Source organism: Cydia strobilella, chromosome 13 (assembly GCF_947568885.1).
Source record: "Cydia strobilella chromosome 13, ilCydStro3.1, whole genome shotgun sequence".
Classification (NCBI taxonomy): domain Eukaryota; kingdom Metazoa; phylum Arthropoda; class Insecta; order Lepidoptera; family Tortricidae; genus Cydia; species Cydia strobilella.
In genome coordinates, this window is record NC_086053.1 from 5,238,856 (window position 1) to 5,257,483 (window position 18,628).

Here is an 18,628-nt window from a genome sequence, read left to right on the forward strand (position 1 = left end):
GTATGTAAAACTTCTACTTTGTTAAGGGGACAACTTTTGGCGTTATTACTTGTAGTTCCAAGGTCTTCCCACTGCACTGTCCGGTCCGATGACGTCACAATTTCCGCTGCCGCAGCGCGCCACATTGGTCAACCGAAATACCAACTTAGCTTTACATGTCCGTAGTTTTTACCACACTGACAGAGATACCACTGTCGCTTGGCAGTTTAAGTTGGCAGCGAAAAGTACTAATTTATCTATGGTAAGCGATAACTCTTATTAATAGTGACAAAGACATTATTATCGCTTACTGCATACCGCAAATAAGTTGGGATGTATTTATTCCTTATTGCTTATCTGATGCAGTAAGTATCTAGAATTCTAGATAAACCAATGTAATTAGTAACAATTACCCATCGAATCGCCGATAAAAATTCATATAATAATTGAATCCGCTCAAATGTCAGGAGTCGTTTTAGAAATGACGTCAAAATATTACCTGTAGAGAACAACCGGACAGTTGGACGAAAGCATTTTCGTCCAAACTGAATCGAAGACTTAGCTCGCACTTCGGATCGAGCTCTAAATCGCAAAAGTAGGGTATTTTATAGGAACCACCGGCATCGACAATCAGAAAATTCGCCTGCACTAACTCGATATGTGGTTTTAGCAAAGATAGATATAACTCCGTAATAGATACAGTCTAAGGAAAAAACGTGCCTCGAAAATCACGATAATTTGATTCTCGATCAGATGGCACCACTACCTTTGGCCTACTCTCGTATAGAGGGCGTTGACGGTTTCGTTTGTTATTTAACAATTTTAACGCATATTAGTAAAATAACATGGGTCAAAATCATATAAAAATAATTAATGCAAATAAAAAAAATCATTTATCCATATTTAAATACATTTTATCGTATTTTTATAAATCTTCATTTTTAGTTTTAAAGTGTGTCGATAGATGGCAGTGAATTTACTGTGGTTACAAAATTGACTATGACAGTACCGCTCTATCGTATCGTATTTGGTTTTAGTAAGGGCTGGTACAGACGGACTGCAACCCGACTACAACTTGGAACTTTGGAACTTGCTACTTCTGTACCGGCCCTAACGCGTCTAGCGGACTGCACTGCACTAAACATGTCTGGTGACATGTTGTCCGGTGATTTAGCTGTTCCGTGCATACGGCATGGCGGCACGATTTAGTGTTGTCGGAGCAATTAGTTGTTTTTGACTAAGTAAGTTCCAGTTGTTAGCATACGCCGGTTAGTACTTACGTGAGCAGGACATGAAAGCATCCGGCAAAGAGAATATATAGGATAGAGGGATACTGTCATAGTAAATTTTGTAGTCACAGTAAATTTACTGCCATCTATCGACACATGATTAAAACTAAAAATAAAAATATCGAAAAATGTATCTATATACATATGGATAAATGATTTTTTTATTTGTAAGTATTTATTATTTTTATATAATTTTAACCCATGTTTTTTCACTGATATGTGTTAAAATTGTTAAATAACAAACAAAACCGTCGACGCCATCTAGCCGAGAATAGGCCAAAGGTGGTAGCGCCATCTGTGCGAGAAACAAATTTTCTTGATTTCCGAGGCACGTTTTTCCCTTAGACTGTATTCATCTTATACGGAGTTACATAGGTCTTTTTTCATTCAATACCTATGGTATAATTAGTTATTTGTTTTACAAGAGGATTTATACCCAAGCAAGTGAAAGATTCCAAAATTGAACCACGCGAGCATTGCGACTTGCGAGTTCATTGCATTATCATTTAGGTAAGACTTCGTTCCATTCAAATTTTTATAATGTATAATTTCATTACACTGCCCAAAATAATGTCATTATTTGAAGGTCATTAAATTAACCAACATCAATTCACGTGTTAAGCAAGTCACCCAAGAAATTACGTGCGTATTGAAAGAAACGAATCAAGTTACGCCGTTTAACATCGTATGACCTCTTAACACCAAGTGTTACGGTCATCGACATCTTCACCCACTTCAAGGGAATTGCGACCTCATGAAAAATATAACGAAGAGCCTACCAATTGGCGTTACCTACAAACCCAGTCCGAGATAATCGATATAGCCAGGGAACTGGAGTATGACGTGACATGCTATCCGGTTTTTTGCAGTTTAGTGACGTATTAGTGGCATACTTAGGTATATTAAAGGTACAGCTGCTGATAATTTACAGAACGTTGGTAATGTCTACGGAAATTTCTGGACAAAACCACAAGAATAAAAGAACTTTCCATTTTGGAAGTTGTAATTTTTTTCCCATATTTTTTTAGATACTACCGTTTTTTTATCTCGATAGAAGCACAATTTGGAAAGTTGTTGAACAGGATAATAATATTAAAACTAAAAAATACTCAAAAAATAGCTACCGTCTATTTTGTTCTCTAGTGCCAGTGCCACATACAGGCTCGTTGGAACCGCAAAGATAAAATAGGAGAGAGGTAACGCTCTTTGTGTGTAATATATTTTCCTTTGGCACATCTTGATGGATTTTAAGTTTAACATTTTAGCAGCGTTAGATTCTTCTATACATATTTTAGAGGTATCTATACATTCAGTCTGTTGGCTAACGTTACTTGTTCTAATAAACTTCAACTCACCTTCAACTCGATTGGGTATTATGCAGTCCATAACTTAATATTAGCATAACAACAGTTACTTATACTACCTCAGCAGGTGGACCTGCAAGCTATTACCACGAAGGCCCCAGTTTACAACTTTGTATCAGCGCAATATCAAAAACAAACAAATAACAAACACAAACTCCACTCAAAAGCGGGTAAACAAGGAAGTTCTGCGGAAGTACCTACGGAGTTACAGACCGACATGGGACCGACCGTTGGTCTGATTACGGGCGGTGGAAATCGGACCGGCTGACTTAGAGCAACCTAGATGTGTTTACTGGTATCTTTAGGTAGCTTCATAGGTTAGGTTAAATCTGATGATTTCTCAGAGACGAGAGAGAGAGTTGCTGAACACACATGGGGGCCCTCTATTATTGACCTTCGTTTGGTACGTATTACCACTACTACTACTTGATGTTGTTTTAATGCAGGCAGTTTGTGAAGTTTTGAAAAGAAAACATTTAGAAGTATAACATAATATTTACTCCGCTGCCGTCCTTATAGCTATAGTTACTTCACAAATTCATCCAACATAACACCCTAATTGTGAAATATAAATGGTTTCAATGCAGATTATTAATTCACAAGATTCTTCAGAGAACGAGAACGAGAAATTACAGGTTTAAATCAAAGCAAGCAAATCTGGGTTTTAACCTAATTATGTTTACGGGGCACAATCGCGTGCGCGACCTTGTAACTTCGTTTGTAATTGTATTGTAGGCCTAGGCAAACTTGAATGGGTTCACGAAATAACGTTTTCGTTGGCAAAGTTAGGAACTATTGAATGGAACTGTTGATGTAATTAGCGGCATGTCACCTGCTGGCTGTGGTAGACAAGTGAATTATAAAGACTGGAAATATCGAGTAACACTCCGAAAGTTAGATAAAAAAGTTTCTGGCGAAAATTTTATTTTTGATACAAGCTTTTATCTATGACTCTACTCTTCTTTCCACAGGCAACTAATACACATCCAGGCAATTCTAACAACCCCAAACACAATTCAGTTGCGTTGTTTTATCACAGAGTTCCTATGGCCACCTCCTATCTCCATCATCAGATCAGCTCGATGGTGCCATAATATTGCATTGTCACCCGACTTACATACATGGTATGCAAATTTTCAACTTCATCGAAAACTGGCAAGCGGGTCAAATTTAACATGCAATACAACATGCAAAATAAAAGCTTGTAAAAAAACATTTGTTCACAACCAACTTGGATCGGTTTGTGCCACATTATCAAGTACAAAAGAAAATGAAATAAAAGTACAAAAGAAAATAAAATAAAATTACATAAAACAAGAATAAGAAAAAACAATTATTAATTTATAAGTAAGTACAATCAATTGGGCAAAGGGTTTCCAGTCTCAGCGTGTGCCGGGCCGAGATGCCCGGCGCTGGTTTTCAGACCTACAGACATATTTAATATAATTTACTACCTATCTATTTACTATCTATTTAACTATAAAGTATAAACTAAAATTAAATTGTGTTCATAGGCTAGCTTACCATTGGGCGAGACGTGTAGGCATGTGGTATAGACAGTGTCAAAGTCTCCACGTCGTAAGGCCATCAATAGAGCAATCTGAGAGAGTTAAAATAGATGGAGTTACGCCAAGTGCTAGTGCAAGTGCTAGTGCATTTAACAAAATAGAGGCATTTTTGAATTTCAAAGATCTTGGCAGGGATTAGACATGAGATGACTGACACCTTTCTTGTGACGGTTCTACAAAAACTGAGCCGTGCTTCTTCTTCCTCGGTCCCTCATTGCTGAGGATCGCGACCATGCCGTCTCCGTCTCCATAGTGTGCGGTTATAAGCCATATGGGTCACTCACTGCATGAGCCATGCTACGTTGTCGTTTATCGTCTTTGCCTTTTACTAGTCTCTGGCTGTAGTCAGACGAGTCTGATTGTTGACTCGATTACGTTGATTGAAACGGGAACTCGTTGGCATGGATGTCATGATCCAACTAACTTTTTAGTTGTATATGGAAAGTTGGAACAAATCGCGCTCGAAGTTGTAAAAATTTAGATTGGATTTGGTATCAGTACCAAAATAATATGTATTTTTTATAAATTTGGACATGCATGGCTAAAAGTAGTCGGGCCAACTTGGCTGTTTCTCCTAAAATCAATTATGGCGTCATTCTAAAGTTCGTCCGTTAAGCCTCTATCTTTTGCCACACTTCACTCGTATAGTCACTTTTTTATCGAGCGAGAGCGGTGTCGACTACCTACCTTGACTATTTAGGGTCCCTATTTAGTCAGTTAATAGGTACTAGGCATTAATTGTACTTAGTGTCTAACCTATGTATTGTGAAAATGTTATATTTATATTGCCTTGTCCAACAACACACGCGGCCTAGCAAATCAAACTCACTTGCTGGTGGGCACGATAGCCGTTTCTCATTCGTAAACTGTCGTATCTGCCAATGTACACTTGTCATTGTCACCTACTACATTTTAGCTATGGTACTGTGGGCAGCTATACCGAGGAAAAGGTGGATGGACTGTGTGAAAGATGATATGAAACTAACGCAAGTGAATGATGAGATGACGGGTGACAGAGATGTATGGAAGAAAAAGACATGCTGCGCCGACCCCAAGTGAATGGGACAAGGGCAAGCGAATGATGACTGTGGGCAGCTATAAATTATTCCAATTTGGTGCAGAGTTCATTGTCAACAACTGCAGTTTGTGTTGATCAATGCGATTATTTCTGTAGTGTACTAGCTGTGCATTTATTTGTAAAGATTTAATATAAGTATAATCTTCATCATTACTCACGTGCCCTTCTAGAATTTACTTGGGGTCTACGCAGCATGTCTTTTTTTTAGTACGTCTTTTTCTTCTCTCTGTCGCCCTTATCTCATAAATCTCATAATTCGCATGACTTCTTTTTAGTCGAAGTGACATCAGGGTGCGTAGCCAACGTGCAATCGTTAACACTCCGTAGCGAACGAAACGCAACCTGTCACTGTCGCACTATTGTGGAAGAGTGATAGAGAGAGATGACTACGATTGGCACGCTGGCTACACGCCCTGGGCATCGCAGATAGTTTCCGTGACCTGTCGCCATTTCAACCATACGCTGTGCTAATCCGGCTTTTACGTCACCGATGGATAAAAGTTCATTTAGGTAATTGATTGGTAAATGTAATTTCATAAACTAAAAAACAAACTCAAACCATTTGCAACAAGCGCTTACATCAGAATAATCTACAAAGGTAAATTAACATAACTCATCCAATTCCAACGGACACTAATCCGCAGCTCAGCTCGTCGTCGGTCACAACAGACAATGGGGCGCACTGCCACCGTGTCAGTCGTTTCATTCATCATGCCCTTTTGCAAATCCTTTTAGTCGATGCCGAGACAAGTAAGTTAGAACGACTGCCAGTCACGAAATATATACTCTTCATCTCATCCTTCTATAAGAAAGAAGTTCACAGGTTTTTTTAAGCTGTTTAAATTAAACAGCTCATGTTTTCGGGTGTTTTCAATCAGGCATCGCCGGCAACCGAGGGATCCCAAGAGTTTCCCACCAACTTGGTGTAAAAACGGAACGCATTTTTTGCGATAATGGTACATGACGCAACTTACCCTATTTGCTGATATGTCACAGCAAAGATCTTTGATTATTTTTGACGAGTTTGGACACTTGGTCGGATATACCATATATCTGTCCACGTTGTTGGTTTTTATTTATTGCTTTTCTAAATTGTGAACATTTCGACGTGTTATGTGGCCAAAATACTGTAGTATCTTATGGTGCCATGTTGTAGACAGGCGCTGCTGTATTAGTTGTAGGTATGTTAAGAATTGAGAGGTTGGTACCTTAGACTAGCAGTCTTTATTATTTACTTATCTCTAATGCCGACCTTTCAGTTGGATCCGTATAAGCGGCTTTCTGTTTGTACAGGTGGCCGGTGGGATTCATTTACATCAAACAGCCCACCAACGGGAGAGAAATTTACTGTTATTTTCTCCTTTCTGCAAGAACCTTGTAACAGCATGCAGCATACAGCAGCAGCAGCATGTAGATAAATAACCGGTTTGCAAGACCGAAGTGACCCCATAAGAGCTCCGTGAACAAAGTTTTGTACGGAGCTCTAAAAAACTGCAAAAACAAGTACATATGTTACATTAGGAGACGTTTCACAAATAACATGATCCGCACTTGGTCAAATTTGTGTATGTGGAGTACTTAATAATAATTATCTCAAAACTACCACAAAGAGAAACCTCTGTTCCGAGAAGGCTTACGCTAGAACGGTCCGGGTCCAGGTCAAGACGTCCGACACTTCGTTTTCTATGACGGCTGATCAGTGATCACGTGATTTTTTCTATAGAGGACAAGTGTCGGACGCCTCGGCCCGGACCCGGACCGTTCTAGGGTGAGTCAAAATCTAATCAGACTGCTTGACACGAATAACTATCAATATATTATGGTTTCATTGGTTTCACATGAACTGTGTCCACTCGTCCGCTAAATGCCCCAGACGTTATTCAATGACTTAACTATTAAATAATAACCTAATCCAATCGGGTCCGAGTCCGAACTTAGGTCGCGAAAAATTTGGCTTTACTGTAAATGACATCGACTTCTGATCTGCCAAACTCTTTTTCCACAATTTCGGGGTGAATCTGCCTTTCCACTGAGGCGGAGATGAGAGGAGACGTGCGAGAATCAACCAATGGCATTGGTTGTAATCCAGCGGAGCGGAGACGAGATGTGGTATTGGTTTATACTCGCACGTTTCTTCTTTCTTCTTATCTTATCTTCGCCTCAGTGGAAAGGCAGATTAACCCCGAAATTGTGGAAAAAGAGTTTGGCCGATCAGAAGTCGATGTTATTTAATTATAGTAAAGCCAAATTTTTCGCGACCTAAGTTTCCTATTCAACGTATTTATTCACTTCGCAAAATTTACCTAAAAGTTAAGGGTTAATAATGTTAATAATTATATGTACCTATAAGTTATAGCTAGAGATCACTAAAGAAAGAGACGTCACCCGAATATCCGTGACACGTACTTAACAATGACAGGTACGTCCCCGGATTTACAGAACAAACGTTAATCCCACGGACGCCTTTGTTTTGTGAAGGTTAATTACTGGCGATTAAGGATAAGCCCTTGGTTTGCTTCGTGTCGACTGCAAAGTGCAAGGTACCCGGGATGATATTTATTTATTTAAGCTTTATTGCACAAACAAAGAAAAATAGGTACAGGCCTATTCGAACATACACTGACATCAGAATGATATCTAAATGACGTCATGTAGGTAGTTATTGTGCATTTCGCTCGTACTTGTCCGAACATACTTAACTTATCCGATAAAATCGCACTAGATCTTGTCACGGATTTATTGTCTAACTTTCATTGAATCCGACTTTATCCGACTTCCAACGGCTTTTGTATAATGTATTGCCTACTTACTTGTGTTCCCGAGATTTTACTCCCTGACCCGACAGTTTTTTGTTTTCGAAAAAAAAGTCGACGAAGAACGACTCATTGAAAACTTAACTACGATAACTACCATGTAAATTGTTTTTCACCATTTTAGCTCGTAAAGGTTATTATTCTTTAAAAATGAATGAGATTGGGTACTATTGGCGACATTCGGAAGATCGCGGGCCATTTCTAGGTAAGATTACATCAAGCTCAAGACTGGGGATAAGTGGTGCACTCGAATAATGAAAGAAGAGCGATAAGAGACCGAAGCTGATGATAAATTATTATATTTGAATATGAGAAAGTTGTCTTTTATCCACAAGAATGGCAAAGTAGTAAATGCAGATTTTGAGTCGTTTCCTCGTATTGACTGTGTAGAATTAAGTGATGATTTTGAATGATAAAATAAATATTGAATAGCGTTTAATTGGATTTGATTTTGGTTTTCATTCCATAGCAAAGTTTGTTTAACCCTCAATTCCGTGTGAAACCCTCGTCTCGCTGTCGATTCCACTTTTCGAACCACTCACTAAACTCGAGCTTCTTTCGCTTGTTTAGGTATCAATATGCACTATTGCACTAGGGCTTGAAAAACTTTGCCCCCTTGTAAAACAAGTTACTAGGTATTATGTCTAGCCCTTACCGTATGATTCACCTACTCCTTTGTTTGCAAAATGTTATTCATACGATTACTCAGAATCTATACAAGCATTATCAAGACCGATAGCAAGCTTATGAAAGCTTTCTGCGTGGGTGTTGACTTTCAGGTGCGATGTGTGCTAATGGCTATATAATAACTGTTATTCAGCATGTTTCACGGGTAACCGAACCCTGTAACTATGATGATTTATGTTATGAACAATCCTTGTTATATCAAGCTTTACGTGTTTTGACAATAACAAAGGTATGATAAACTGAAATAGATGTCATATATTAAAGAAAAAGTGAAGATGCCCTCCAGTTGTGAAGGCCGGATTCGAACTAATTCGAACTTTAGCAATCCGGGCTAACGCCATGAACCCCTAGGCCACCCCGCCACGGCGCACGGCGGCACGGTGGAGGGCCACCACTGGAGGGCTTCGTCACTTTTTCTTTAATATATGAAATATATTACAGTTTATAATTTATATATAGTAGTGACTACTTAAAAAACACAAATCAAAAATATTTAATAAAATAATTTGATTTGTTCCCAAAGTTGTGAACAAAGAAGTGGACAAAGAAAAACCCTTCTGAATAAATATGACCGGAAACAGAGTTAAGTGCAGGTATAGGGTAATTTAATGACTTCAATGCAAATGCGATGAAATATTCAGTTAGCTGATAAAATGATATTTGTTTGTCAGTAAAATCTTAGTACTAAAGTAATTTTACATGATGGATCGCATTATAAGACAGCATAATACTATGGAAAATGCATTGTCATCGCCGTCATATTACAGATTTGGTACCTATTGGCGACATTCGGGAGATCGAGAGCCATTTCTAGGTAAGATTACATCAAGCTCAAGACTGGGGATAAGTGGAGCACTCGAATAATGAAAGAAGAGCGATAAGAGACCGAAGATGATGATAAATTATTATATTTGAATATCCTGTAAGTGAAGCACTGCAGTCTCCGAAAATTTAAAATAAATGTATCGTATACTGCCTACGTATGGTATCATCTTATCTGCATGCATGTATCTCATCTACTAAACTAGCTTTTCTCATAGCGCTACGCCGTAGCCCGTAGCAGATACTTCTCGCTTTGTAGTGAAAAGAAAATCTTCCGTAGAATACGGAATACCTACGGTAATGTTCCATAGCTGCTTGAGTAGTTAAGTAAGACATTCAGGCGTATGTACGAGTATTATGATTTTAATAACAGGTTAGGAATTAAATCTGGATTAGTTATGGATCTGATCTCCCAGTGTCAAAAGTGACATTTCTTCAGCCAAAAACGTCACTTTTGACAGATCAGATCCATAAGTAATCCAGATTTAATTAATAACTTGTTATTAAAATCTGATTCCATTGCCAACGTTTCCTGCCTTGTATGGGAAAGCGACTACGAACAGACAACCCACCGAGCGGGTTGCCGGCACCCATGTGTTAAACAAGACAATGAAGAAAAACAAGTGCGAGTCGGACTCGCCCACCGAGGGTTCCATACAAATTTACCGTATTCTTTATTTTATTTTAAATTTTTATAAATTTTTAGTTTTCAGATTTTTCCCTGTACTTGTAGTGTATGACGAAATGACTTGCCAAATTTTATAGTTCTAGGTCAACGGAAAGTACCCTATAAAATTTGATTCCCTTGAGTGTCGAAATATACGTTTTTATCGGCATAAACGACCTTAGATTTTTTTACGTTAACTTAGAAGTTTGATTTTTTTGCAGCTTCAAGGGACCATAGATCTGAATATGGTCTTAATTTCAACTTGATATCTTCACGCGTTCCCGAGATACAGGGTTTTAACAGACATACGGACGGACGGACAATAAAGTGATCCTATAAGGGTTCCGTTTTTTCCTTTTGAGGTACGGAATTCCTAAAAATGTTGAATATCCACTCTATCAAATTCTATCTACATATATATTTCTTCCCGAGACGACCTTGTACTTTTTTACTCATAAAATCTGTTGGAGCGCGTAATGTATATTATGGAAATGCACTGTCAAGCTTTTGATCGCAGTATCGTAACCGTGAAACTATATTTAAAGCTTATTAACTCTACATCCGCGATCGCAACCTTTCAAAGTAATTTGCCCGTCTAGCCTAGAGAGTAGCGTGATGAGGAGCAATTTGCATCCGGTCCGAGTGGACGGGAGGGCGAAATTTTACTGCCATTATTTTCATATTTTTGCTCTAAAACACGAAACGTAGAGGAAAATGTAATGTACCGTCAACCGGGTAAATAGGGATGGCTGGGGTGAATAGGGACAAAACATAAAATGTGATTTACCTATTTCTTAATAACTACCCACACAAATTGTATCATACAAAATCTACTGTTATTTTTAATGGAATTATTTAGTTTGTGTGAGTATTTTCTAAGAAATTCGCAGATAAATCACATTTTAAGGTTTTTCCCTATTCACCCCAGCATCTCTGTTCACCCCGGTTGACGGTACCTACTTATTTTATCATGAATATAAAGTAGTGTTAGAGGTCATCTAAGCTAACTTTGGCACCGACTTGAAGATAACAAAGTTAGGTAGTGTCATTATAAATTCTATATTTTCATAGACATTAAACATTGCCACACTTTGTCATTACAAATGCAATGCAGTTACCTTGGTCCGGCTCTAGCGCTTTTTGACATTAATTAATAATAAGTATCGTTTACTAAATTTAGTATTAAAATATTAAATAATAACAATACCAATGTGTCACTAACCCACACATATAATGTCAGTAACGTACTTTTAGGTATTTATGAGTTATTCATGTTATTTCATGTAGAAGTTTTACTTTGCTCAAGTTACGTTTCTTTTTTGTTTTTTCTTTCAGTGCACCCACCTTGACGCTTTTCTGTTTAGCCCTATGGTTGACTGGTAGTGAATACATATAATGCCACGCGTGGCGGTGTGGCCTAGGGGTTCATGGCGTTAGCCGCGATAGCTAAAGACGCCGGTTCGAATCCGGCCATCACCACTGGAGGGCTTCGTCACTTTTTCTTTAATATATGACATCTATTACAGTTTTTAATTTATATATAGTAGTGTGACTATTTAAAAAAACACAAATCAAAATATTTAATAAAATAATTTGATTTGTTCCCAAACTTGTAAATAAAGTCTTGTTATATAATCTTGGGACAAGGTGGGTAGGGGATTTATCGGTAAGTATTAAAAACCAGAGTTGGGTCAAAAGCTTTTTTAGTATAAGTTAAGGTTATGCGTCTTTCCAGTGGATATCATACAATAAAATAAATGGACTTTAAATAAATCCCAATTTTCTTTCGGAACCCTTATAAAGGCATGATTGAATTGAACCTACTATTAGTCTGTCTCCTCTTCACGCTTGCAGAACCGATTTAGATGAAATTTGGTACCTATGGAGGTAGTTTGAGGCCCAGGGAAGGACATATCAATCATCATCATTTTACGCAGTCGCGGGCAGTTACTAGTACGCTATATGATGAAAGCCTTTGTAAAATGAACCCAAATCGTTAACTTTCATAATGTCCACAGGTAAAATGCATTTTCCCGAACATTTTTGACCCAATCGGTATCCTTATGACATTGACAATAGAGTAATTATCACGTGTTTACCCTTTTTCAATCAGGTAAAATGATAATGCAACATACATGTAGTCATAAATAACAAATTCATGCAATTAAAAAGTGTTGGCATTCCTTTGTTTATTCTAATTTACACTGTGTAGCCTTGTGCAGTGCCAGTGATTACGGGGGCAAACTCGCCGGGGTTACATGTAAATTGCTGAATGATTTGCTCGAGGCTGCATGTCACGCGAACTGTAATTTCCCACATGACCGTTCGCATACACGAACATTAAGGTAACCTTCGACCTTAAACCGACTCACCTCATCAAAACATCTGCAATCTTAAAGCAGTCAATCACATTCACAAGTATAACGGAAGACACTGCCGCAGTTTTCGCCTACCGTCCATCCCCGGCGCGTTAAATTGACATGTTTTACACACGCATGGGTGCCAATAAAGCTCTGAGGAGCCTCTTTTTAGTGATGAAAATGGTTTTTCATTGAAACCTGTCGTACCAGGCTCGGCCGAAGGCAGCGAGCGCGCGAGCCGGCGCGCCGCCGTACTTTGACTGAAAGCGCGATCCGAGCGTCGAGTGTTTTTCGCGCAGGCGTACTTCAAAACAGGATCGGTTGGGTTAAAAAGACTTGATTCCCGAACGACCCAACCCCTGTAGAATCCCTCCCGGATAATACTCCTTATTAAAAGGCATTTAACATCATTTTGGCGTGGATATCGTTGTTAGTTGGATTGTTTTTCGGGGACCATTGCGTGTGCCGCACTGCACACGCTGTATGTGTTTGACAATAGTGGCTCCAGCGGCTGTGTTCTGATGACGTCAATGTGCTGAAGAAGATGAACGCGCGCTCATCTGGAAACCGATTGTGAAAGTATCTACAAAGGCAATGTTTACCTATTTTTTTTTACGCATTTTTAATGTTATACCCTCGAATACCTTCTTTCGACTGAAAAGAGCGCCTGCACATGTAGTATATGCAATGATGCTTAACTTTAATTTTGCTAATAAATAATAGCAGGATGTTGTTAAAATTTTAAAATGGAAGGATCCATTTTTCACATTCTTAAAGCTAGTCAAGAGGGAGAGAAAAAGCGAATATCATTTAAAAATACACAAGAGGTATTGGCCTCATCATTTGCAATAATCGCAATGCATCATTTTACCATTTCGTAGCCCTAAATCACTGACGGTTAAATAAAATAGTCGAAGCTATACCCAAAGTACCGTCGAACTACGGTTTCGATTTCTGTGAATCTCGGAATCACGGGTATTTTAAGGTGTCTATTTCCGTTTCATTGTTTGCATACGATCGGTCGGCGCTCTTGAACCGTGTCTAATAAAGAACCTAACGTTGTGGCATCGTTCGAACGAAATAGAATAGTATGCTTAGTTTTGGAATTGGTTAGTTTTTGTTTCTATTAGTTCGACACAGAACTATGTTGGAATTTAGAAACAAAAACACAGAATGTATGTATAATATACGTTTTGGATGTAACACTTCTACTCGCTCTATTTCCTTTGTACAATACCAGTACCGGACCTAGAATTACTTAGTATTACCTTTGTACAATAATATTACCAGTACCAGACCTAGAAATACAGTACTTGAATGTTCATGCCAACTTTCATGTAATCTCTTAAAGTCATTTATAAATAAAGAAGGTAAGTTCGATTGCATGGCGGCGGTTAGGTTTTTGTGACTTAACAACGCCGGAATTGCAAGTGTCCATGGGCCGTGATATTCGCTTACCATCAGACGGGCCGCTTCAGCGCTACAAGCCACCCTCGTAGTAGTGTAAAAAAACCCGGCCATATGCGAGTCGGACTCGCTCACCGAGGGTTCCGTACAAAATTTCCTTTTTTTTTAATTTTTGCAATTTATAGTTTTCAGATTTTTCCCTGTACTTGTAGTGTATGACGATATTACTTGCCAAATTTCATAGTTGTAGGTCAACGGGAAGTACCCTATAAATTTTGATTCCTTTGAGTGTCGAAATATACGTTTTTTGCGGCATAAACGGCCGTATATGTTTTTTTTCGTTAACTTAGAAGTTTTTTTTACACAGCTTCAAGGGGCTGTAGACCTGTAGACCTGAGTATATGGTTTCAATTTCAACTCGATACCTCTACGCGTTCCCGACATAAAGGATCTTGACAGACAGACGGACGGACGGACGGGCAACAAAGTGATCCTACAAGGTTCCCGTTTTTCCTTTTGAGGTACGGAACCCTAAAAACAGAACGATTTCAGTTTGGGATCCTGGGTGTTGTATATTAGGTACTGTTTAAAACTCTAGGCAGGTAATGCATTTCAGCAATTAAATTATCATTAAAACATTGTTGCAGTCCCCGCACTAATCTACAGCAGAGACGCCGCGTTAGTCGTTACACAAATACACACATTTCCATCTTACATAATTCTATGTAAACTATTTAAATACAACAATACAGGCTACTTAACCTACCACTGTTACTAAGTTTTTGTGCATACATTGCCATTGGTAAGCGGTCACCTTAGCCTATGGATACCTGCAACTCCAGTAATGCTATATATAGTATGCGCTTAATAATAGGTACCCATTTATTACTTAATTGTGGCCCATCTAGCAGCTAAACGCAGTAAGCATTTTATTACAAACAAATTACATATAATACCATTTAAAAGAAACCGCGGGGCCCTGGGGCTCTGAGGCTCGGCGTCTGATTGGTGAACTGGGGAGGCGTCTACGGGAGAGGGGCTGCGACCCCCGCTCTGGATCGTACCTGGTTCAACAGATCTCAATTGCAGTGCAGCGAGGGAATGCTGCAGGCATCATGGGGACTTTTGAGCCGGGTACGATGCAGGGTGGAGGCGCATATTAGACCTTTAGTTTATTAGTTTTAATTATTGTTTGTAAATGGAATAATACCATTCTGTCGCTATTGATAATATTGATAATACACATAAAATTGATTCAGAAAAAAAAAATACTTCACAGTCGACACTAAATACTAAAAACACAGACATTTTTAAAATGAAAACGTCTGCGAGTTGTGCAACAGTCACGTTATATAAATGTTATTTCAGCCACTCGGAAAATTAGTAGGTACCTATTCTATGTTCTACCATCTCGTACAAATGTGTCGCTTTGCTTCAAACTCGGGTAAATCCATTCGACCCTCAAGTTCAAGTTCAAGTTGTGTAAGAATACGGAGAGCGTACCATAATTTCGCTTACAGATTTCAACCTTCGATAGCTCAGTTGGTAGAGCGGTGGACTGTAGAGGTATATCACTGTCATCCATAGGTCACTGGTTCAAATCCGGTTCGAAGGAATCTTTTTTGTTTTTTTTTCGTACCTATTATTTTTTACCTTACTAACTTCAGTTGTAATTTTTTAAATTAATTAAAATTAGTTAATCTTGTTGTAATTAATAAATTAAAATTATTAAGAACGATATACTATTATTAAAACGCATTTACCACAGGGTTGGTTAAAAACAACTGCATTAAATTAAATGTCATCCGCAAACGCGCATTGTAAAAAAAAAACTAAAAATGTATAAAAGAAACCGAGAGTAGTTTCTTGTCTGACCGGTAAGAGTGATAAGTACCCTGCGCAAACGTCGCAAGTCGCAAAGGTTATTTTTATTGATCTTTTGTAATATTTATCATTTATCATGAAAATAAAAATACAAAAAGAACGCTGCGGACAGGATTCGAACCTGTGCGGGTAGAACCCAATGGATTTCAAGTCCATCTCCTTAACCACTCGGACACCGCAGCTGATAAGAAGGAGGTCGAAATATCACACCGCTTCCAGTAAACATTATTTTGTGGTGTTTAATATCGTTTATCAGTTTATCACTGAGATATTTCTATGTAACTCCGTATAAGATAAGCAAAGATAGATATAACAGATAAGTAAATCTAAGGAATGGCATCACACCAGCTTGGGCCTATACTCGGGTAGATGACTGGCGACACCGTTTGATATTCAACAATTTTAACACATATCAGTGAAAGAACATGGGTCAAAGTTATATGGCGTTCTAATAACACATAATAAAATTTAAAAAAAACATTTATTTATGTATATATAATTTTTTTTATACATTTTCATTTTTAGTTTTAATCACGTGTATGTCGATAGATGGCAGTAAATTTACTGTGACTACAAAATATACTATGACAGTAACTCTCTATATCAATCTATTCTGTTGGGTCTAACTATTAAAACGTCAGGCAGCAATTCAATACAACTTCAAATATGTTTATTTTAACAAAAAATATCTAACTACCATTAAAAACAGTGTGGACAGTGTGCTCGCAGCAAGCTTTTTGTACTACACGTAGTTTGGCAACTCGATACTAGGTGGCGCTGTAATAAGCAACGCCCTGTTTGGCTACTCGCCGCTAGGTGGCGCTGGCAACTTGAAATGAGACTAACGTAAAGTATTATGAAGTACTTGCCAATAATACCTAAAGTGTAACCACACAGTTATTTATTTCTTGTGTTGAAGTCGAACGGAGTACTTTATACAATGCAACTTAAAAAAATGTCCGGAAAAACCTAAACAACGGGAGTCGTGGAAATCAAGGGGGTGCCTTTGCCCAGCAGTGGGACACTTTAACAGGCTATAATTTTTTTTATTATATTATACTTCCAATCTACATTAAATGTTGAAATTATAATATGCATCTATCTTGAAATAGGCTTTTTCTTCGGAGTAAAATTAAGTTATAAAGTTAATAAAAATCAAAGAAAGTAAAATTAACGCAACCGATTTTTAAATCACCTAGTAAAATATAATACTACTCCCTGCGATTGGAAGGGTCTTTCTTTTGTAGGAAGTAAGTTTCCGGTACTTATAGCCTGTGTAAGTGCCGGCAAAGAGAATGAATGTATAGAGGCTTATTCAGTAAATTTTGTAGGCACAGTAAATTAACTGCCATCTTTAGGCACAGGATTGTTGGTGCCGGTAAGAGAGGATATGATTCTCAAAGGCGAAGTTGCCATTTGCATCGCATCAATAAACAAACTAATAAATATGCTAAGTGCTACCAAACTTACCACTGCAAGCATAGAGAGTGTAGTTACCAGTCAGCAATATTGAATTTTGCACACCACGGAACAATGTCATCCTGCTAGATAGTAGGAATTTCGTAAGGTTTAGGGATGCTTCGATTTCTCCTCGTTGAACGGGATGACAAAATTTTTTGTTATTTGTGGCTTTCCATCAGAGACCACGACCCTTGAGAGGGTCCTTGTGCACATGGAGCACGATGACCCTTTAGGTATGGAACGCCACATTTTGTTCAATTCCCCCTTTAATTCATTTCTTTACTTTGAACACATATATATCAGTCATATGTGTCGAAAGATTCCAGTTTTACTGTGACTACAAAATTTACTATGACAATAACTCTCTATACTTTCTATTCTCTTTGGTTTGACTTAACCGGTTTTCTTTATTAGTGAAGTTCTCTATATAGACAGCTTCGAGAGATAGTTGGCGAAAATGTGTGAAACTGACGATATTTTTTCGCGATGTTGGAGTTGATCACATCATAGTGTAGGATCACTACACCTTATAAAACAAAGTACCCCGCCGCATCTGTCTGTCTGTATGTTCGCGATAAACTAAAAAAACAAATAAGTGCGAGTCGGACTCGCCCACCGAAGGTTCCGTACTTTTTAGTATTTGTTGTTATAGCGGAAACAGAAATACACAATCTGTGAAAATTTCAACTGTCTAGTTATCACAGTTCATGTCATGAGATACAGTCTAGTGACAGACAGACAGAGGAGTCTTACTAATAAGGTCCCGTTTTTACTCTTTGTGTACGGAACCCTAAAAACCACTCGATAGATTTTCATACGGTTTTCACCTATCTATAGAATGAATCTTGTGGTCTAAACAGTCCTTTAGGTGTATAATTATACACCTAAAGGATAAAACAAATTTGTTGAGGTTTTGTGTAACCCGCGCTAAACCGGGGCGGGTCGCTACCGCTAGTGCTCTACCTTGCAAAATGGGTACCTAAGGGTTGAAAACACTACCTAGTTTCGAATTTAATAGGGAATATTACTGCAATGTTCTGCCGCCAGAGCGCAGCACTAGTGCACATCCTAAACCATAGAGTAACTTATACATACTATGCCTTAAACAGTTTTTTCACAAGTTTTCACAATGACACTGATGCATCGAGGCGGTTTGTTTACAGGTGGCCGACCGCGAAACCCGAAAATATAAATTTCGTTAAATTATATGCCTCTCTATCGATCGAATATGCAAGTGATTGAGGGGCAG

The 18,628-nt window shown here is 38.3% G+C and overlaps 1 protein-coding gene and 2 non-coding genes across 3 annotated transcripts in view; 1 reads left to right on the top strand and 2 right to left on the bottom strand.

Moving 5' to 3' along the window:
• The window catches only part of LOC134746538 (protein split ends), a 108,750-nt gene extending 95,854 nt beyond the window's left edge, over nucleotides 1-12,896 (bottom strand). The window contains exon 1 of the mRNA XM_063680950.1: nucleotides 12,640-12,896. The gene's annotated coding sequence lies outside the window, so the exon portion shown is untranslated. The remainder of the gene's footprint in view (nucleotides 1-12,639) is intronic.
• A 2,665-nt stretch (nucleotides 12,897-15,561) lies between these two features.
• Trnay-gua (transfer RNA tyrosine (anticodon GUA)) lies at nucleotides 15,562-15,649 on the top strand. Its single transcript is given in 2 exon segments — nucleotides 15,562-15,598; nucleotides 15,614-15,649. It is a non-coding gene; the product is annotated as a tRNA-Tyr (tRNA).
• A 369-nt stretch (nucleotides 15,650-16,018) lies between these two features.
• On the bottom strand, nucleotides 16,019-16,100 carry Trnas-uga (transfer RNA serine (anticodon UGA)). Its single transcript has one exon. It is a non-coding gene; the product is annotated as a tRNA-Ser (tRNA).
• Between the last annotated feature and the right edge of the window lie 2,528 nt (nucleotides 16,101-18,628).